The following is a 23,004-nucleotide window of genomic DNA, read 5'->3' as shown; positions in this document are numbered from 1 at the left end:
AGGCTCAGTGCTCCAACCCGGAGACAGGGTACATTACAGGAGGAGTAGCAAGGTCAGGATACAGGAGGCCTGTCGTTGGAGGCCAAGGGCCCATTATTCCAGTTGTTTAACATCCTCGAAGACCTGAAGGCTGAGTGTGGAGGACAAGAAGCGGCAAAAGAGGAGGAGGTAGGTGGCAGGAAATGCGTAACAAAATTGAGGGCAGGTCTGACTGTCTGTACTGAAAGCCTGCAGTCCCAACAGAGAGAATGTCCATCTCATTTTAAGGCAGGCAGTGGCATTGTAACATCACTGGACTGATCATTGAGACCTGCACATGAGTATTCTGGAGATGTAGGTTTGAATTCCACCATGGCAGATGGGAAATCTGAATTCAATATACCAAAATAAAATCTCTAGAATTAAAAGTTATGTGAACATCACCAAAGATTGTAAAACCCCTTCAGAGAAGGAAAACTGCCACCTCTAACCTACATGTGACTCCAGGCCAACAGCAATGTGTATGACTCTTAACTGCTTTTGAAATGGCTTAGCCGGTTCCTCAAGGGTAATTATGCATGAACATCAAATACTAGCCTTATCAGACACTCTCACACAGAGTCATACAGTGTGGAAACAGACCCTTCAGTTCAATCAGATTCTGGATTAGTGGTGCTGGAAGAGCACAGCAGTTCAGGATGCTTCCTGGACTGCTGTGCTCTTCCAGCACCACTAATCCAGAATCTGGTTTCCAGCATCTGCAGTCATTTTTTTTTTACCTTCAGTTCAATCAGTCCATGCTGACCAGGTATCCCAAACTAAACTAGACTGAACTGCCTGCTTTGGCCCATATCTCTCCAAACCTTTCCTATTCATGTACTTATCCAAATGTCTTCTAAATGTTGTAATCCACCACCACTTCCTCAGGAAGTTCATTCCACGTGTGAACTACCCTCTGTGTAAACAAATGTGACCCTCACGTCTTTCTTAAATCTCTGTCATCTCACCACAAAAAAGTGCCCTCCAGTATTGAAATCCCCCATCTGAGGGAAAAGATAACTACCGTTTACCGTATCCATACCCCTCATTATTTTATAAACGTCTATCAGTTCGCCTTTCAACCTCCTTTATTCCGGTGAAAAAAGTCCCAGCCTATCCAGCCTTTCTTTATAACTCAAAGCTTCCACACCCAGCAATATCCTGGTACATCTTTTCTGAAGCCTGTCCACATTATTAATATCCTTCCTGTGACTGGGTGACCAGAACTGGACACAGTATTCCAGAAGAGGCCTCACCAATATCTTGTACATCCTCAACATGTTGTCCCAACTCCAAACTCAAAGGGCTAAGCAATGAAGGCAAGTGTGCCAAATGCCTTTGTAACCACCCTGTCTATATACGACACAAATTTCAAAGAATTACGTACCTGCATCCCTGGGTCACTCGGCTTTCCAACACTACCCAAGACCCTACCGTTAATTGTGTAAACCCTACCGTTGTGTGTTGTACCAAAATGCAATACCTTGCATTTATCCAGATTGAACTCCATCTGTCATTTCTCAGCCCATTGACACATTTGATCAAGATCCCTTTGTAACCTTACAAAACCAATTTTGGTGACATCTGCAAACCTACTAACCATGCCTTCGACATTCTCATCCAAATCATTTATATAAATGACAAACAAAAGAGGAGCCAAACAATTCTTGTGGAACGTCCCTGGTGACAGAACTTCAGTCTGAAAAGCAACCCTCCACCATCACTCTCTGTCTCCTGCCCTTAAGGCAAAAACAATTCCCTGGAATACTGTGATCATGACGAGAAGGCAATCCTAATTTGCAATCGCAAATTGGGATTAGTAATAAGCGGATGAGTCTTTTGATTTGGCAAACAACTTTAACACATGGATGATGCACAAGTTCATATTCCTAGCTGTAACCATTACCATCAAGCCCGGATCAACTCCAGTTCAATGGAGATTGCAGGAGGGCATGGCAAGAACAAATTCAGGAGAAAGAGAGGTCTGCAGATGCTGGATGGGATGGAGGTGTAGACGGACTGGATGTCCAGGATGGAGGTGTAGACGGACTGGATGTCCAGGATGGAGGTGTAGACGGACTGGATGTCCAGGATGGAGGTGTAGACGGACTGGATGTCCAGGATGGAGGTGTAGACGGACTGGATGTCCAGGATGGAGGTGTAGAGGGACTGGATGTCCTGGATAGAGGTGTAGAGGGACTGGATGTCCTGGATAGAGATGTAGAGGGACTGGATGTTCAGGATGGAGGTGTAGAGGGACTGGATGTCCAGGATAGAGATGTAGAGGGACTGGATGTTCAGGATGGAGGTGTAGAGGGACTGGATGTCCAGGATGGAGGTGTAGAGGGACTAGATGTCCTGGATAGAGGTGTAGAGGGACTGGATGTCCTGTATAGAGGTGTAGAGGGACTGGATGTCCTGGATAGAGGTGTAGAGGGACTGGATGTCCTGGATAGAGGTGTAGAGGGACTGGATGTCCAGGATGGAGGTGTAGAGGGACTGGATGTCCTGTATAGAGGTGTAGAGGGACTGGATGTCCAGGAAAGAGATGTAGAGGGACTGGATGTCCAGGATAGAGATGTAGAGGGACTGGATGTCCAGGATGGAGGTGTAGAGGGACTGGATGTTCAGGATGGAGGTGTAGAAGGTCTGGATGTCCATGGATAGAGGTGTAGAGGGACTGGATGTCCAGGATGGAGGTGTAGAAGGTCTGGATGTCCATGGATAGAGGTGTAGATGGACGTGATGTCCAAGAATGAAGTATAGTGGGACTGGACGTCCATGGATAGAGGTGTAGAGGGATTGGATGTCCTGGATAGAGGTGTAGAGAGACTGGATGTTCATGATGGAGGTATAGAAGGACTGGATCTCCTGGATAGAGTTATAGAGGGTCTGGATGTCCATGCATAGAGGTGTAGGTGGACTGGATGTCCTGGATAGACTTGGAGAGGGACTGGATGTCCATTGATTGAGCTGTAGAGGGACTGGATGTTCAGGATGGAGATGTAGAAGTACTGGATGTCCTGGATTGAGGTGTAGAGGGACTGGATGTCCAAGATAGAGATGTAGAGGGACTGGATATTTTGGATTGAGGTGTAGAGGGACTGGATGTCCTGGATAGAGGTGTAGAGGGACTAGATGTCCTGTATAGAGGTGTAGAGGGACTGGATGTCCTTGGAAAGAGGTGTAGAGGGACTGGATGTCCATGGATAGAGGTGTAGAGGGACTGGATGTCCATGGATAGAGGTGTAGAGGGACTGGATGTCCTGTATAGAGGTGTAGAGGGACTGGATGTCCAGGAAAGAGGTGTAGAAGGACTGGATGTCCAGGATAGAGATGTAGAGGGACTGGATATTTTGGATTGAGGTGTAGAGGGACTGGATGTCCTGGATAGAGGTGTAGAGGGACTGGATGTCCTTGGAAAGAGGTGTAGAGGGACTGTATGTCCAAGATAGAGATGTAGAGGGACTGGATATTTTGGATTGAGGTGTAGAGGGACTGGATGTCCTGGATAGACTTGGAGAGGGACTGGATGTCCTTGGAAAGAGGTGTAGAGGGACTGGATGTCCATGGATAGAGGTGTAGAGGGACTGGATGTCCATGGATAGAGGTGTAGAGGGACTGGATGTCCAGGATAGAGATGTAGAGGGACTGGATGTTCAGGATGGAGGTGTAGAGGGACTGGATGTTCAGGATGGAGGTGTAGATGGACTGGATGTCCAGGATGGAGGTGTAGAGGGACTGGATGTCCAGGATAGAGGTGTAGAGGGACTGGATGTCCAGGATAGAGGTGTAGAGGGACTGGATGTCCATGGATAGAGGTGTAGAGGGACTGGATGTCCTTGGAAAGAGGTGTAGAGGGACTGGATGTCCTGTATAGAGGTGTAGAGGGACTGGATGTCCTGTATAGAGGTGTAGAGGGACTGGATGTCCTGTATAGAGGTGTAGAGGGACTGGATGTCCAGGATGGAGGTGTAGAGGGACTGGATGTCCTGTATAGAGGTGTAGAGGGACTGGATGTCCTGTATAGAGGTGTAGAGGGACTGGATGTCCTGCATAGAGGTGTAGAGGGACTGGATGTCCTGTATAGAGGTGTAGAGGGACTGGATGTCCAGGATGGAGGTGTAGAGGGACTGGATGTCCAGGATGGAGGTGTAGAGGGACTGGATGTCCAGGATAGAGGTGTAGAGGGACTGGATGTCCAGGATAGAGGTGTAGAGGGACTGGATGTCCTTGGAAAGAGGTGTAGAGGGACTGGATGTCCTGTATAGAGGTGTAGAGGGACTGGATGTCCTGTATAGAGGTGTAGAGGGACTGGATGTCCTGTATAGAGGTGTAGAGGGACTGGATGTCCTGTATAGAGGTGTAGGGGGACTGGATGTCCTGTATAGAGGTGTAGAGGGACTGGATGTCCTGTATGGAGGTGTAGAGGGACTGGATGTCCTGCATAGAGGTGTAGAGGGACTGGATGTCCTGTATAGAGGTGTAGAGGGACTGGATGTCCTGTATAGAGGTGTAGAGGGACTGGATGTCCTGTATAGAGGTGTAGAGGGACTGGATGTCCAGGATGGAGGTGTAGAGGGACTGGATGTCCAGGATGGAGGTGTAGAGGGACTGGATGTCCAGGATAGAGGTGTAGAGGGCCTGGATGTCCTGTATAGAGGTGTAGAGGGACTGGATGTCCATGGATAGAGGTGTAGAGGGACTGGATGTCCTTGGAAAGAGGTGTAGAGGGACTGGATGTCCTGTATAGAGGTGTAGAGGGACTGGATGTCCTGTATAGAGGTGTAGAGGGACTGGATGTCCTGTATAGAGGTGTAGAGGGACTGGATGTCCAGGATGGAGGTGTAGAGGGACTGGATGTCCTGTATAGAGGTGTAGAGGGACTGGATGTCCATGGATAGAGGTGTAGAGGGACTGGATGTCCATGGATAGAGGTGTAGAGGGACTGGATGTCCTGTATAGAGGTGTAGAGGGACTGGATGTCCATGGATAGAGGTGTAGAGGGACTGGATGTCCATGGATAGAGGTGTAGAGGGACTGGATGTCCAGAATGAAGGGCTTCCTGATGAAGGACTCCAGACCAAAACATCGATTCTCGTGCTCCTTGGATGCTGCCTGACCTACTGGGCTTTTACAGCACACTCTTGAGACCAACCTCAGCCTACTAAGAAATGAAGTGTCAACCTGGTGAAGCTACAGCACAGGGCTACTTGAATATCGAACAATATAAGCTGCAAGTGATAGATAAGGCTCATTGATTTCGCAACCAACACATCTGCAGAAAGGTCACTGGACCCAAAACTTTAACTCCATTTCACTCTCCACACATGTTGCCAGACTTGCTGAATTTGTCCCAGCACTTTCTGTTTTTGTTTCAGAATTACAGCACCTGCAGTTCTTTATTTTATTTCAGTCATTGACTGGTAGTGGTTAATCAAACTACTCTCTGCAGGAGAAAGCTCTACAAACATCCCCATTCTCAATGATGTTGAAACACAAGGTGTCAGTCCACATGAGAAGGCTGAAGCATAAGATGGTGTTTAGCACACTTACCTTCAAAGCTCAGACCTTCGACTGGAGGAGCGAGGAGGTCACATTGAGGTAGTACAGGACATTAGTGAGGTCTCTTATGGAATACTGTGTACAATTCTGGTCACCCTGTTATAGGAAAAATATTAGAAAATTGGAAAGGATTCAGAAAAGATTTACCAGGATGCTACTGGGACTGGGGGGTTTGAGTTATAAGGAGAGGTTGGATAAGCTGGGACTTCTTTCACTGGAGTGTAGGAGGTTGAGGGATGATCTGACAGAGGTTTGTAATATAATGAAGAGTATAGATAAGCTGAATAGCCAAGGTCTTTTCCCTAGGGTGGGGAGTTCAAAATTAGGGGGCATATTTTTAAGGCGAGAGGAGAAAGTTTTAAAAAGGACACGAGAGGCAACTTTTGCACACAGATGGTGGAATGAACTATCGGAGAAAGTGGTGGAATGCATGTACAGTTACAACATCTAAAAGATATTTGGATTGGTAAATGAATAGAAAAGATTTGATGGGATATGAGCCAAAGCAGACAATTGGGACTCGTTTAGTTTGGGAACAGGGTCAATGTGGACTATTTGGACCGAAGGGTCTGTTTCCATGATGTCTGATTCTATGACTCATTTCGAACCATCTTCAGCCTAAAATGTCAAGTGGATGATTCCTCTCAGCCTCTTCCAGAGGTCCCTAGCATCAGAATTGCCTGACTTCATCTGATATCAAGAAATGGCAAAAGGCATTGGACACTACAAAGGCTATGGGTCTTCATAATATTCTAACTGTAGTGATGAAGATTTATGTTCCTGCTAAGAGCCAAACTTACATGAGGACTACAATTTAGAAATATTATGAATAATAAACATAGAACATTACAGTACAGGCTCTTCGGCCCTCAACATTGTGCTGACCTTTTTATTCTACTCTAAGATTAAACTGACCTACATACCCTTCATTGTACTATCTTTCATGTGCCAATCCAAGAGTCGCTTAAATGTCCCTAATGGACCTGACTCTACTACCACTGCTGGCAGTGCATTCTACACACCCACTACTCTCTGTGTAAAGAACCACCCTCTGACATCTCCCTTAAACCTTCCTCCAATCACCTTAAAATTATGTCCCCCCTCCACCCCCAACGTGATAGCCATTTCCATCCTGGGAAAAAGTTTCCCAAAGGTAGATATCCAATCCATCTAAGCCTCTCATCATCTTGTTCACCTCTATCAAGTCACCTCTCACCCTTCTTTGCTCCAATGAGAAAAGCCCTAGCTCCTTCAACCTTTCTTCATCAGACATACCCTCCAGTCCAGGCAGCATCCTGGTAAATCTCCTCTGCACCCTCTCTAAAGCTTCCGATTCTTTCCTGTAATGAGGTGACCAGAACTAAACACAATATTCCAAGTGTGCTCTAACCAGGGCTCTATAGAGCTGCAGCATAACCTCACGGTTCTTAAACTCAATCCCCCTGCTAATGAAAGCCAACACACCATATGCCTTCTTGACAGCCCTATCAACTTTGGCGGCAGTTTTGGGGGATCTTTGGACACGGACCCCAAGATCCCTCTGTTCCTTCACACTGCCAAGAATTCTGCCTTTAACCCTGTATTCTGCAGTCAAATTTGACCTTCCAAAGTGAATCACTTCACACTTTTCCAGGTTGAACTTCATTTGCCACTTATCAACCCAACTCTGCATCCTGTCAATGTCCCATTGCAACCTACAACAGCCCTCCACACTATCTACCACTCAACCAACCTTTGTGTCATCAGCAAACTTACTAACCCACCCTTCACTTCCTCATCTGAGTCATTTATAAAAATTACAAACACCACTGGTCACCGAGCTCCAGGCTGAATACTTTCCATGTATCACCACTCTCTGTTTTCTATGGGCCAGCCAATTCTGTATCCAGACAGACAGATTACCCTGTATCCCATGCCTCCTTACTTTCTGAATGAGCCTACCATGGGGAACCTTATCAAACACCTTGCTAAAATCCATGTACACCACATCCACTGCTCTATCTTCTTCAACGTGTTTTGTCACATCCTCAAATAATTCAGTAAGGCTTGTGAGGCATGACCTGCCCCTCACAAAGCCATGCTAACTATCTATAATCAAACTATGGTTTTCCAAGTAATCATAAATCCTGTCTCTCAGAATCCCCTCCAATACTTTGCTCACAACTGACCTAAGACTGACTGGTCTGTAATCCCCAGGATTATCCTAATTCCCTTTCTTGAACAAGACAATACCATTTGCCACCCTCCAACCATCTGGCACTACTCCAGTGGACAGTGAGGATGCAAAGATCACCACCAAAGGCACAGCAATCTCTTCCCTAGTGTCCTGTAGTAACCTTGGGTATATCTCAACTGGAGAAGGGGATTTATCAATCCTTATGATTTTCAAAATTTTCAGCACATCTTCCTTCCTAACATCATCCTGTTTGAGCATATCGGTCTGTTTCATGCTGTCCTCAGAAATGTCCAAGTCCCTCTCAGTAGTGAATATTGAAGCAAAGTATTCATTAAGGACCTCCCCTCCTTCCTCTGAGTCCAGGCGCACGTTCCCTCCACTATCCCTGATCGGCTCTACCCTCACTGTGGCCATCCTCTCGTTTCTCACATAAGTGTAGAACACCTTGGTGTTTTCCTTAATCCTACCTGCTAAAGCTTTATCAAGCCCCCTTCTAGCTCTCCTAAGTCCATTCTTAAGTTCCTTCCTGGCTACCTTGTAACCCTCAAGAGCTCTGCCTGATCCTTGCCTCCTCAACCTGAAGTAAACTTGCTTCTTCCTCCTGACTGGATGTTCCCCATCCCTTGTCACCCAAGGTTCCTCCACCCTCCCATCCCTTCCTTGCCTCGGTGGGACAAACCTATCCAGCACTATCAGCAAGTGCTTCCTAAACAACCTCCACACTTCTGTTACGCATTTCCCTGAGAACATCTGCTCCTAATTTAGGCACCCCAGTTCCTGCCTAATAGCATTGTAATTCCAGCACCCCCCTCCACCTCCCCCCCCAAACTCACAATTAAATACCTTCCCATACTGTCTGCTCTTATCCCTCTCGAGGCATACAGTAAAGGTCAGAGAGTTGTGATCATCATCACCGAAATGCTCTCCCATTGAGAGATCTGACACCTGGCCTGGGTCATTGCCAAGTACCAAATCTAATATGGCCTCCCCACTGGTCGGCCTATCTACATATCCAGTCAGGAACCCTTCCTGGTCACACCTGACAAAAACTGCTCCATCCAAACTGTTTGAACAAAGGAAGTTCCAATCAATATTAGGGAAGTTAAAATCGCGTATGACACTAACCCTGTTACTTCTGCACCTTTCCAAAATCTGTTTCCCAATCTGCTCCTCTGTGTCTCTGTTGCTATTGGGGGGAGGTCTGCAGAAAACCCCCAATAAAGTGACTGCTCCTTTCCTGTTTCTGACTTCCACCCATACTGACTCTGTAGACAAACTCTCCTTAACCAACTCCCCTTCTGCAGCTGTGATACTCTCCCTGATTAGCAATGCCATTCCTCCACCTCATTTACCCCCCTCCCCATTCCTTTTGAAACATCTAAACCTTGGAACATCCAACAATCCTTCCTGCCTCTGCGATATCCAAGTCTCCATAATGGCCACAACATCATAGTTCCAAGTACTGCTCCATACTCTCAATTAGTCACCCTTATTCCTGACACATTTTGCATTAGAATAGACACACTTCACCCCATCCCACTGACTGCACCTTTGCCCTATCAAGTGCCTGTCCCTCCTCACAGACTCTCTGCATACTGTATTTGGCTGTTCATTTCCTACTCCATCATCTGATCCATGGCTCTGGTTCTCATCCCCCTTCCAATCTAGTTTAAACCCTCCTGAAGAGCTCTAGCAAACCTCCTGCCCAGGATATTGGTGACCCTCCAGTTCAGGTGCAACCCATCCTCCTTGTACAGGTCCCACCTTCCCCAGAAGGTATCCCAATGATCCACATATCTGAAGCCCTCCCTCCTACACCAGCTCTGCAGCTACGTGTTCAACTGTACTCACTCTCTATCCCTAGCCCTGCAAGTCTGTGACACTGGTAGCAATCCTGAGATGACTGCTCTACTTGTCCTGCCTTTTAGCTTCCAACCGAACTTCCTACATTCTCTTTTCAGGTCCTCATCACTTCCCTACTTAAGTCATTGATACTGATGTGTACCACGACTTCTGGCTGCTCTCCCTCCCTCTTAAGAAACTGTAGACTTGATCCGAAACATCCCTGACCCTGGCAGCCGGGAGGCAACATACCATCCTGGACTCTCAGTTGCTACCACAGAATCTCCTGTCAGTTCCTCTCACCATTGAATCTCCTAACACTATCACTCTCCTGTTCTCCCCCATTACCTTCTGAGCCACAGAGCCAGGCTCAGTGCCAGAGACCTGGCCGCTATAGCTTTTCCCGGTAGGTCACCACCACTAACCCCACCACCACCTCCCCAAACAGTTTCCCAAGCGATATACTTATTATTGAGGGGAACAGCCAAGAGAGATTGGATAAATGAAAAAAAAGCCTTGACTGTCTTTTTGGTTTGGTTAGAGGAGGAGGACGGGTGGGAGACACTGCACGTGTAATGTCTCGGATTTAGACACAGCCCGAATATAACAGTACACATGTCCAGCAATCCTCGTGTCTGCGTCCACTCCCGTCGGGCCTTCATTCCGCCTGTTCACAAGGTAAGTCTTTGAGTCCATGCTCTCACCATTCCCTCTGCTGCAAATAATTCAGGTTATACAGTCATAGAGTCTTAGAGATTTACAGCACGGAAACAGACCCTTCACTCCAACCCGTCCATGCCGACCAAATATTTTAAATTAATCTAGTCCCAATTGCCAGCATTTGGCCAATATCCCTCTGAACCCTTCCTATTGATATACCCATCCAGATGCCTCTTAGGTGCTGTAATTGTACCAGCCTCCACCACTTCCTCTGGCAGTTCATTCCGTACACGCACCACCCTCTATGTGAAAAGTTGTCCGATTTAAATCTTTCCCCTCTCACCTTAAACCTATGTCCTACCACAAAAAGTAGGACTAATCCAATTTTACCAATAACTGACCTATCAACCTATACACATTGATGTCATTTAACAGACATCTCATTGACAGTGCCATCTAGTAAGTTAGGAGCAGACTCTGTGTGAGGTTCTCCAAGATATTCCAGTTCCAAATCATAACCTTAAACCATCAGTCTCCTGGGTGAGGAGAAGTAGACTTTCTTTATTCACCCACCTAGCCACAACAGGGTTAATGTTTTTTTTAAAAAATCCCTCCTCTGCGGTGGATTTCTCTCAGGCCGAACATATTTCTGTTTGCAATGAGTCAATTTAACCAGGCTTTCACGAGTTCACAAAGGGGTGAGTTTATTAGTTACTTAACACAAGAAATATTAATAACACAATACACACACACACAAAGATCACAAGCAAGAAGTGCGTCCAAAAAAAGATAAAAATTAAAAGATGTACAGACCAGTCTCTGCATGGTTCCTGAAGAGTAAATATTGGAATGTTGATCGTTTAACAGTTGATTTTGGAATTTGTGACTTTACAGTTAGGTAAGAGACAGTCAGCATGATAAGGGGGAATGATTACTGATGATTGCACTGGACCATTTGTGACCCCTCGGGTAATGTAGCAGTCTGAAAGATCTGAGATCTGCAAAATCTGGACAACATTCAGGCTTGGGCCGTATAATACCTGGAAAGGTACATTGTTTTTAGGGGAACACCAAAACAGAAACACCATCTGATGAAGGAGCGGCGCTCCGAAAGCTAGTGCTTCCAAATAAACCTGTTGGACCATAACCTGGTGTGATGTGATTTTTAACCACTCGTGTAGCTAGATTAGCCCCAGCCTGGGAGAGACAGTTCTCCAGACCCATCCCTGAGTGTGTTGTATAAAGGGCTCAGGAGATCTAGCTGGGCAGGCCTTCCCCTAATACTGAGGGAACTCATGCTCATTGAGGAAGTTAATTTGTGAGTCCCCTAGGCTTGTAGAGGCTGAGAAGTGACAAGTAACATTGGTACTGTATAAGTGCAAGGCAAGCACTGCCTCGAGTGGGGTGGCACAATGGCTAGCACTACTGCCTCACAGTACCAGGGTCTCAGGTTCAATTCCATCCTCAGGCAACGGTCTGTGTGGGGGTTGCACACTCTCCACGTGTCTGTGCATAGTTCCTCTCGCTTCCTCCCGAGTTCTAAAGATGGGTGGGTTATCTGGAGCACCTGACTTTATCTCTGGATTCTCGAAAGCTTGACCACAGGACATGAGTCAGTGATGTGATGGAATACTGACCACTTTCCAGTCTGAATGGAGCACCAACAATACACTTGATACTCAACACTGTCCTGAACAAAGCAGTCTGCTTAATTGGCACCATATCCACTGACTTAGACATTCCGTTCTCCATTATCACCTTCCATGTGATGCAATCCATTTAGGCTCCTTCAGGAGAACCATCCAAACCCATGACATTTACCACCTAAGTGGGCAGGAACTCCAAACCTTCAGGAACACTATCAGCTGCAAATTCCCCTCTGAACCATATCTGGAACTGCACCACCATGCCTTCGGTGTTGCTGAGTCATATTCCTGGATCTCTAGCTCCAGCTGCCCTTTGGGCGTACCTACAGCAGTTCAAGAAAATGACTCACAAGTACCTTCTTAAGAGCAATTCTAAAACGCTGCTATGTCAGTGATCCTATATCCCATAAGAGAATAAACACGAAGCTCAGCTATAAGAGGGTAGCCCACTTAAGATTAACTAAGGACGGGCCCAGTCAGTGGCCCCTTATCCCACAAGTGAATGAGTAACAGAAAAGTCCGTGGATTGATGTAAAATTTTCTTAAGGCTCCTGTAAACCACCGCTATGTTAAAGGTGCTATACCAATGAAAGCTGAGATGAAGTCACAGCGCAGTGTGAGTGGGGCCTGACGGAGGTGGTTGTGCTTAGTTTGTAAAACCCAATCCAAATCGAAGAGACTTGGATGCCCTCCTATCCTTTCAGTAAACACTATTCAGTGCCAGACGTTTCTGAGGGACAGTAGTTCTTATCTGGACTCCGATCAATGTGTGCACAAGGCTGATTTCTGTTCACTGTCGTCTGCTCGCTTTGTTTGGCCCAACTGGCTGATTTAATCACAAACTGGGAGGCAGACAAAGAGTTGCAGGTCGACTATTTTTATCTGACGCTGAGCAAAGAGCTGAGTCAGGCACTTTTTTTTTCCTTGGGTGGTGCAAAGTGTTTCGTCTGTGTTTTGGGAGCAGAGGGGATTGAAAGGAGAGAAAGAGCTGAGGTTGGGAAGGGAATTGTGCAGATTACTACCAGGATATTTAAAGGGGCCCCTCCTCTCTGAGGGATTCTAACTTTAATCAACCTCGTGTGATGCCAAGTTTCAAACTATTTCTCTGCTATCTTGAGCTGTTCGCGTTACGCTTGGAGAGATTTTTCTAGTGAAATTGGGGGGGGGGGGGGGGGGGGGAGCAGGTAACCTCCTCTGTCTCATCTACAGAATTGGAAATCTGAAACTCTTTTGTTTCAAGGATCCCCCTTTACGGCTGGCTACAGACCTTTCTGCGGAGAGGACTCATCGTACTTTATTGCCTTCTGAGAATGTTCTTGCCCCTCCCTATATCCCCCTTCCCCAACCCGAATGATTGCTGGCTGGCTGGGGGCACACAGCAATGCCATGCGCATGATGACTGTTCTACTCTGGACGACATTGTAGCCTCTTTTCATAGCTGTGGAGGTGCTGGTGTTGGACTGGAGTGGACAAGTTCAGAGGTCACATGACACCAGCTTACAGTCCAACAGCTTTCTTTGAAATCACAAGCTTTCGGAGCGCTGCCCCTTTGTCAGCTTTACTTCACTTCACCTGGTGAAGGAGCAGCGGTCCGAAAGCTTGTGATTTCAAATAGACCTGTTGGGACTACAACCTGGCATCATGTGACCTCTGATCTTCTCATAGAGTTATGGAGATGTACAGCACGGAAGCAGACCCTTCGGTCCAACTCGTCCATGCTGACCAGATATCTGCAATTAACTTAGTCCCATTTGCCTGCACTTGGCCCATATCCCTCTAAACCTTTCGTATTCAGGTATCCAACCAGATACCTGGATGCAGTGTCCCAGAGGAGTCTGTTGGCAGAGTTGTGTATTTATGCTCACATTTGCCTTCCAAATCCAGTCATTAATCTCAAAGTTCATAATATTCCAGGCTGCTTGTGATGGTCTTTCCACACTCGATATCATTTCGTTATTTTGAGATTGTGCAGGAAATTTTTGTATTCAAAAAATCAATAGCATGGGAAAATGGTCCTGCGCCATTTAAAAAGAAATGGAATTTGTCACTCAGGAGATATTGAAATAGGTGGTCATAGAGATGTACAGCATAGGAACAGACCCCCCTCAGCCCAACTCGTTCATGCCAACCAGATTAGATTACTTACAGTGTGGAAACAGGCCCTTCGGCCCAACAAGTCCACACCCACCTGCCAAAGCGCAACCCACCCATACATTTATCCCTCCACCTAACACTACGGGTAATTTAGCACAGCCATTTCAACTGACCTGCACATCTTTGGACTGTGGGAGGAAACCAGAGCACCCGGAGGACAGTCAGTCGCCTGAGGCAGGAATTGAACCCGGGTCTCTGGTGCTGTGAAGCAGCAGTGCTAAACACTGTGCCACCGTGCCACCCACCAGATATCCTGAACCAATCTAGTCCCATTTGCCAGCACTTGGCCCATATCCCTGTGAACCATTCCGATTCATGTACCCATCCAGATGCCTTTTAAATGTTGTAATTGTACCAGCCTCCTCTGGCTGCTCATTCCATACATGCACCACCCTCTGTGTGAAAAAGTTGACCATTAGGTCCTTTTTAAATCTTTCCTCTTTCACCTTAAACCTGTGCCCTCTAGTTTGGGACTCCCCTGGGGGCAAAAAAAGACCTTGGTTATTCACCTCAACCACGTCCCGTATGATTTTATAAACCTCTATAAGGTCACCCCTCAGCCTCCAAGGCTCCAGGCAAAACAACCCCAGCCTGTTCAGCCTCTTTCTAGGACTCAAGTTCTCACCAGACTTGTTCTTTTCAGGTAGATGGGTGTGGACAATCATTGGAATTTTTTGAAATATACTTTCTTGGGATGTGGACATCACTGGCAAGGCCAGCATTTGTTGCTCATCCCTAATTGCCCTTGAACTGACTGCTTTGCTCACCCCATTTTCAGAGTTAACTGTGGGAGTCATCTGACCAGACCGGGTAAGGACTGCAGGTTTCCTTATTTAAAGAAGTATGAGTGGGCCAGATGGAGTCTTCAAAATAAGAGAAAAATCATGATGTGTGACTGAAATCAATTCACTGTGACTGAGATTCATTTACAAATCCAGATATTATCCTGTAAAACGAAACACCAGCAAGTACCATGGTGAGATCTGAACCCATGTCCCACAGTGCATCGCATTACTAGTCATAGAGATGTACAACACAGAAACACACCCTTCGGTCCAACTCGTCCATGCCGACCAGACAACCCAACCTAACCTAGTCCTACTTGCCAGCACCTGGGCCATATCCTTCCTTTTCCTATACCCATCCAGATGCCTTTTAAGTGTCGCAATTGTACCAGCCTCCACCACTTCCTCTGGCAACTCATTCCATACACGCACCACCCTCTGTGTGAAAAGGTTGCCCCATGGGTCTCTTTTATATCTTTCCCCTCTCACCCTAAACCTATCCCCTCTAGTTCTGGACTCCCCCACCCCAGGGAAAAGACTTTGTCTACTTGTCCTATCCATGCCCTTCATGATTTTATGAATCTCTATAAGGTCACCCCTCAGCCTCCGACGCTCCAGGGAAAACAGCCCCAGCCTGTTCTACCTCTCCCTGCAGCTCAAATCCTTCAACCCTGGCAACATCCTTGTAAATCTTTTCCTGAACCATTTCAAGTTTCACAACATCCTTCTGATAGGAAGGAGATCAGAATTGCAAACAATATTCAAAAAGTGACCTAACTAATGTCCTGTACAGCCGCAACATGACCTCCCAACTCCTGTACTCAATACTCCAACCAATAAAGGAAAGCATATCAAACGCCTTCTTCACTATCCTACCGACCTGCGACTCCACTTTCAAGGAGCTATGAACCTGCTCTCCAAGGTCTTTTGTTCAGCAACACTTCCTCAGATCTTACCATTAAGTGTATAAGTTCTGCTAAGATTTGTTTTCTCAAAATGCAACACCTCGCATTTATCTAAATTAAACTCCATCTGTTAATTCTCAGCTCCACTGGTCCATCTGATCAAGATACCATTGTAATCTGAGGTAACCTTCCTCGCTGTCCACTATACCTCCAATTTTGGTGTTATCTGCAAACTTACTAACTATACCCCCTATGCTCACATCCAAATCATTCAAAGAACAACGATGGATTCTCTTTCAATTACAACTTCTTTTTTAAGTTTATTCAAAATGGTGCCAGAGAATGGTGAACAGTGAAGCTTTTCATTGTATTTTTCCTTAAATACAAGTGACAAGAAATCGTTCAATTTAATTCAAATCATATTATCACCACATCCCCATCTTCCAGTGTGAAGACAATTCATGGAATTTGTAGGACTTACAGGGATATTTGGTCCAAATAGTCTATAGTGCTGTGAATACTCCAGGCAGGGCTGCTATTATCCTATGATGAGGTGATGGTCTAGTGGTATTATCATTCGACCATTAATCCAGTGACCCAGATAATGGTCTGGGGACCTCGGTTCAAGTCCTGTTATAACAGCTGGTTGAATTTGAATTCAAGCCAAAAATCTGTAATTTAGAGTGTAATGATGACCATGAATCCTATTGTTGATTGCCAGAAAATATCCAGTCTGATTAGGTAATACCCCTTCCCTCAAGGGAATGAAACTGCCATTCATACCTGGCCTGGCCTACATGCGACTCCAGCAATGTGGTTAATGCATAACTGCCCTCTGGGCAATTAGGGGTGGGCAATAAATGCTGGGCCTAGCTAGCAAGGCCTACACCCCATGGATTAATAAAAAGATCTCACTCCATTTTTAGATTCTTCTATTTCTTACACCTTCATGTTGGGTTTGTTGTTGGTCTGTTTGCCGAGCTGGTAGGTTTATTGGCAGACATTTCGCCCCCTTTCTAGGTAACATCATTGGTGCGATGTTGCCTCCTGTGAAGTGTTCCGCTTTGAGTTAATGCGCTTCTGTTCCATCTGTTTCCGGTTGGTGCCAGTTCCGATTTTTCCATTGCAGCAGTTTGTATATCGTTTCCAGGTCAATGAGTTTGTTGATAGAGTTTGAGGCTGAGTACCACCCTTCCAGGAATTCCCTTGATGTCCTTTGTTTGGCCTGTCCTCATATTGGATGGGGTATTGAGTACAAGTGTTGGCAGGTCATGTTACAGTTGTGTAAGACTTTGGTTCGGCCATATTTGGAATACTGCATACAGGTCTGGTCGCCACATTGCCAAAAGGATGTGGATGCTTTGGAGAGGGTGCAGAGGAGGTTCACCAGGATGTTGCCTGGTACGGAGGATGCTAGCTAGGAGGAAAGGTTGAGTAGATTAGGATTATTTTCATTGGAAAGAAGAAGGTTGACGGGGAACCTGATTGAGATCTACAAAATCATGAGAGGTATAGACAGAATGGATAGCAAGACGCTTTTACCCAGAGTGGGGGACTCAAATACTAGTCGTCACAAATTCAAAGTGAGAGGGGAAAAGTTTAGGGGACATATACGTGGAAAGTTCTTCACGCAGAGGGTGGTTGTTGCCTGGAAAGCATTGGAAGAGATAGGGGCGGCAACGATAGCATCATTTAAGATGCATCCAGACAAATACATGAATGGGTTGGGAACAGAGGGATATAGATCCTTAGAAGACAGACGGTTAGATAGAGAATATGGATCAGTGCAGGCTTAAAGGGCCAAAGGGCCTATTCTTTCTTCTCTGTATCGTTGTGTTGTCCCAGTCAAACTCATGGTTCTTGGTGTCTGTATTAAGGATACCAGGGAGAATTGGTTGCTAGTTGCTAGTTGGTGTTCATGGATGCAGATCACTCGCTGTTTGTCGTACATAGTGCTTAGCAAGTTTTAGTTTCAGCCCAACAAGTCCACACCGACCCTCCGAAGTGCAACCCACCCAGACCCATTCCCTTTCATTTACCCCTTCACCTAACATTATGGGCAATTTCCCATGGCCAATTCACCTAACCTGCACATCTTTGGACTGGGGGAGGAAACCAGGGCACCCGGAGGAAACCCACGCAGACACGGGGAGAATGTGCAAACTCCACACAGACAGTCACCTGAGGCGGGAATTGAACCCAGGTCTCTGGTGCTGTGAGGCAGTAGTGCTAACCACTGTGCCACCGTGCCACCCACAATTGTTGCCTCAGATTTTGTAAATTACCTTTGTCCTGCACATAGTGGGTATTGGGTCCTTCATTCTGGTGAGCTGCTGTCTGAATGTGGCTGTTGGTTTCTGTGCTGTCAAGATCCCTTGTGGTTGGAGCAGTGTCGCTGTCAGTTCTGAAATGCTTTTAATGTGTCGGAGAGTGGGCAGTGTGCTGGGCCATGTCTTGTCTTCTTGGTGTTGCGTTGTGGGGGGAATCCGTTTTGAGCAAAGACTTTGTACAGGTGTTCTTCCTCCTTTCTTCACAGTTCCAGGGTGTTGCAGTGTTTTGCTGCTCTTCATGTTCTTATCCAGCTTCCTCTTAAGTACATCTAATGCATTCGCCTCAGCTCCTCTCTGTGGAAGTAAGTCTGATCTTCACTCCATTCTTTCACCGAGGATGCTTTTCCTCACTTCCCTGTTTATTGTATGAGTGATCAGTTTCTATTTAGAAAGCCTAGTATTGACTTCACCCACATAGGTTGACCCAGGTCCTAGGCCAGGTGTTGAAATGGTCTTGCAGCTCATGAGGGACCAGGTATTGAATTGAGGGCCTTCCTGATGATCAGGTCACCTTCTTGCTGTCTAGAACACTAACAAGCCCAGGGTGGGGCCCTCATGTGTGTTTGTTATTACCAGGCCATGCTTAACAGGACATGGGCGTTAAGAAAATACAGTCTTTGCCAAGTTGCAGCTCCGGGCTTGCTATGATCCAATTGGTTCAGAGGGTAGCGGGGTGCTTTGCAAATAGTCATCTCTCCATGTGTTATTGTGAGAAAGAAGCACATCAATTTTGCCTGTCTCCCCACAATGTGACTTTATCAATTTGCAGTCACAAACAGTGAGTTCTGAACAACCTAATTTCAAGACGTTTTGGGAGAGGATTCTCAACTTCATTGTGTGACACTGGGGCCAGAGGAATGAAGGAGGACAACTTGCAATTATGTAGCACCAAACCATAACCTCAGGACATCTCTAAGTTTCTAAAAGCCAATGCATCATTGAATCCCTACAGTGCAGAAAGAGGCCCTTTGGCCCATCAAGTCCGCACTAACTCTCTGAAGAGTAACCCATCCCAATCCATTCCCCTCTATTTACCCCTGACTAATGCACTGAATCTACACATCCCTGAACACTGTGGGCAATTTAGGATGGCCACATCACCTAACCTGCACATCATTGGATTGTGGGAGGAAACCTATACAGATAGAGGGAAAATGTGCAAACTTCACACAGACAGCGACCCAAGAATGGGATTGAACCCGGGTCCCTGGCACTGGGAAGTAGCAGTGCTAACCATTGAGCCACTATGGTGAGTTGTAGTGGCTGTTATAATTCAGGAAATGCGAGGGCAATAAATGCTGGCCTTGCCAGCAATGTCCACATCCTGTAAATGAATAAATAAAAAGTCAGTAGCAGTCAAGTTTTGCACTGCAGGATCCCCAGAGCAACCATGTGATAAATGAGGTGGTAATAGGTTTTGGTGGTGTTGTTTGGGGATTGTTTATTCAGACACCAAGAACTGCCCTGTACTTCTTTATATGGGTGCACTGGGGCCTTTACCATTCACAACAAACGAGACTCAATTCAATGCAGAAGTCAGCAGCGTCAGTAGGGAATGTCAGCCTGGATTATGTGCTCAGCTTTCTGGGATAGGTCTTGAATGCTTAACCTTCCAGATCAGGAGTTGAATGAGTTACGACTGAACCACTGCTGATACCTCGCTTGCAACTACCCACAGCTCATGAAACATTTATTTTAAAAGTATTGGCAAATGACGCACACCAGTCACTGGGTATAAGGAGTGGGGTTTGGTCTTATCACGAGTCAATGGATTGGGCAGCATTGCAGGTGCCAATAAACTAAGGGTGAGGGTTTCAAAACAGGTTAGAAAAGAAAAATTGGGAGTCTTTTGTTTTGTTATGGAAAATTATGCACTCCAGGTCCTGAAAAAAACTCGTGAATTAACTTTCCTTTAATACCCTTTTGCTGTCCTATTTCTCACTGATATCACTTGGAAGGGAAGAGTTCATATTTCAGTCTGGGTCTGGTGATGTTATAAAGAGACAATTTCGATTTTTAAAAAAACTGAGCACCAGAACAATGAGGCAGGTACACACGAGAGCAGTTTGACATAGAAGGTGGCTTGTCTACAGGATGTGACACGTAACTGGAGGGGAGGTGATCACCTAATGATATTATCACTGAACTGTTAAACCAGAAACCCAGGTGATGTCCTGGGGGCACAGGTTCAAATCCCACCATGGTGGCTTGTGTATTCAATAAAGACCGAGAACTGGAATGTAATGGTGACAGTGAGCCTATTGTCAATTATCAGGTAAAGCCCATCTGGTTCCCTAATGCCCTTTAGGAAAGGAAACTGCTGTCTTTACCTGGTCTGGTCTAGCCTCCATGGACCCACAGCTATATGGTTGACTCTTAGCCGCCCTCTAGGCAATAAATGCTGGCGTAGCCAACAATGCCCTCATCCAGTGAGGGAATCCTCAGAAAGTAATTGACCAACTCCATGTCTGCCAGACAGGCAGGAGGATTTGTGTCTCCCCTCTTGTGTACTTTAGTGCAAGTTTCCTAAGTAAAGGCATCAAGAGAAATGGATGGAAGGCAGATAATTAAAGTTGAGATACCGATCAGTCATCATCTAATTGAGTAGCTGATGGCCAGTGCCTTTTATTGTGTTCCCAACTGATGTTTTTGCCTCATTAGTAAGTCATCTCTAACTGCCCTAGAAATCTTTGATGGAACAGTGTAGCGAGAGCTTTACTCTGTATGCAATCCTGTACTGTACTTGTCCTGGGAGCGGTTGATAGCGACAGTACAGAAGGAGCCTTACTCTGTATCTAATCATGCACTATACCTGTCCTGGGACTGTTTGGTCGTGACACTGTATGAGAGCTTTACTCTGTATCTAGCTCTGGGAGTGTTGGATGGGGACAGTGTAGAGGGATCTTTACTCTGTCACTAACCCTGTACATTACCAGTCCTGGGAGTGTTTGATGGGGGTCAGTGTAGAGGGATCTTTACTCTGTCACTAACTCTGTACATTACCAGTCCTGGGAGTGCTTGATGGGGACAGTGTAGAGAGATCTTTACTCTGTCACTTAGCCTGTACATTACCAGTCCTGGGAGTGTTTGATGGGGGTCAGTGTAGAGGGATCTTTACTCTATCTCAAACCCCGTGCTGTACCTGCTGGGAGGTGATTGCTAGGACAGTGTAAAAGAAGCTATGCACTGTGTTCAGCTTCTCACTTTCTTGTGAGTATTTAAAAAACCTGTCTGGCAGAGAAGTCAGTGATTATTTATTTTCCTGTTCTGTTCTCTTTCTCTCTACAATCAACAAGACCATGGCTGAGGGCACAATTGAAAAAAAAAGCAAAGCAAAACAGAATAAAAGATTAATTAACCAGAGAACATTGTGTAACAGGTCTCTTGAAACTGTTTTTACTCTTGGCTGTTCTAACTTTCCTTTCTTGGCGTCTTTGACTCATTGCTGGGCTACGGTTCAATGTTCAGAGTCATGAATGTTACCTTGAGCCATAGCAGGGCTCCCAAAACAGGTACAACATGGATTAGATGCAGAGAAAAAAAAACTGCACTGTCTCATCAAACAATCACAGGGCAGTTTAGATACAGATTAAGTCTCTCTATGTTGGATTAGTGGTGCTGGAAGAGCACAGCAGTTCAGGCAGCATCTGAGGAGCAGCAAAATCGACGTTTCGGGCAAAAGCCCTTCATCAGGAATAAAAAGCTGCCCTATCGAACACTTCAGGTGTAGGTACAGCCTGGATTAGATAGGGAGTTAAAGCTACTCTGCATTTAGCGAATTTTGAGATTCGCAGCTCAAGTTGATGGTATTAGATATAGGGTTAGATAGATATAGGGTAAACGACTACTACTCTTTCCTCTCAAATACTCCCAGGATACGGTACACTATAGATAAGAAGTAAGTCTCCTTTATACTGTCCTGGTCCGAGTATAGCATAGAGTTAGCATCAGAGTAAAGCTCGCTGTGTAGTATCCTATCAAATACTACCAGGGTAGGGAGAGCACGGATTACATCCAGAATAAAGATCCCACTAAATAGTCACCAGCAAATGTAGAATGGATTAGATACAGAGTAAATCTCTCTCACTGTGCTGTCAAATATTCCCAGTGCAAGGATTAAATGACCAGAACAATTGAAGCCAATGTGGTTTAATTTTCAATTCATTAGCTTGAAGCCATTGGGGGTCAAGTCTTCACTGGAAATCAAGACTGACCTGGGACTCCACCCTGGAATCCCCCTCCTCTCTTCTACTCAGCTGCTTGAAATATTACAAGAATTTGGCAATGCTCATGTACTGCTGTAAGCCTTTTATTAAGGCATAGGTGTTTGTGGCGTTTGATAGGACATTATGTATTATCGTGGTGTAGATTCAAATTGTGGTTTCTACTTTGCTGTCTCTCTTTCAGTAGTTTTATTCACATTCGTCTCAGTCCATGACTTATCACCTTTCCTCTCTCAGACACCCTCTCTCTCATTCTCTGAAATTCCCATTCTAGCTCAATACCCTTCTCTTCATCGTTTTCCTTTCTCTGAGCTTCTCTGCTCCATTTTGCTTCTATAGTGTGCTTTTTTGTCTCTCTGTTTATTGACCTCCCCAACTGTTAGTCTCTCTTCCCTGACTCTGACTTGTCTTTCCCTCCCTGCCTCTTTGACTCTCGATCCATCTCATCTCTGTTGCTGCACCTAGTTCTCTCCGTGTCTTTCCTCCTCTGTCTTTCTGAGTCTGTATCTCGTCGTCCCTGTTTGTCTCTCCTCTCCCTGTTTTCTTTTGCCTATTTCTATCTCCTTTTCCTAAGCCCCTGTAGGAAGAAGAGATTTGCCTCCACTGCCATTGCTAGACTATTCTCCAAATCCCAGTCTTCATTTACTAATTGAATTGCCTCCAGTGGGACAGCCCAGTCCACAGTACAGGATATTGGCAA

Source organism: Chiloscyllium punctatum, chromosome 4 (assembly GCF_047496795.1).
Source record: "Chiloscyllium punctatum isolate Juve2018m chromosome 4, sChiPun1.3, whole genome shotgun sequence".
Taxonomy (NCBI): domain Eukaryota; kingdom Metazoa; phylum Chordata; class Chondrichthyes; order Orectolobiformes; family Hemiscylliidae; genus Chiloscyllium; species Chiloscyllium punctatum.
The sequence above is the reverse complement of the archived record's forward strand: the minus strand, read 5'-3'. Positions refer to the sequence as shown.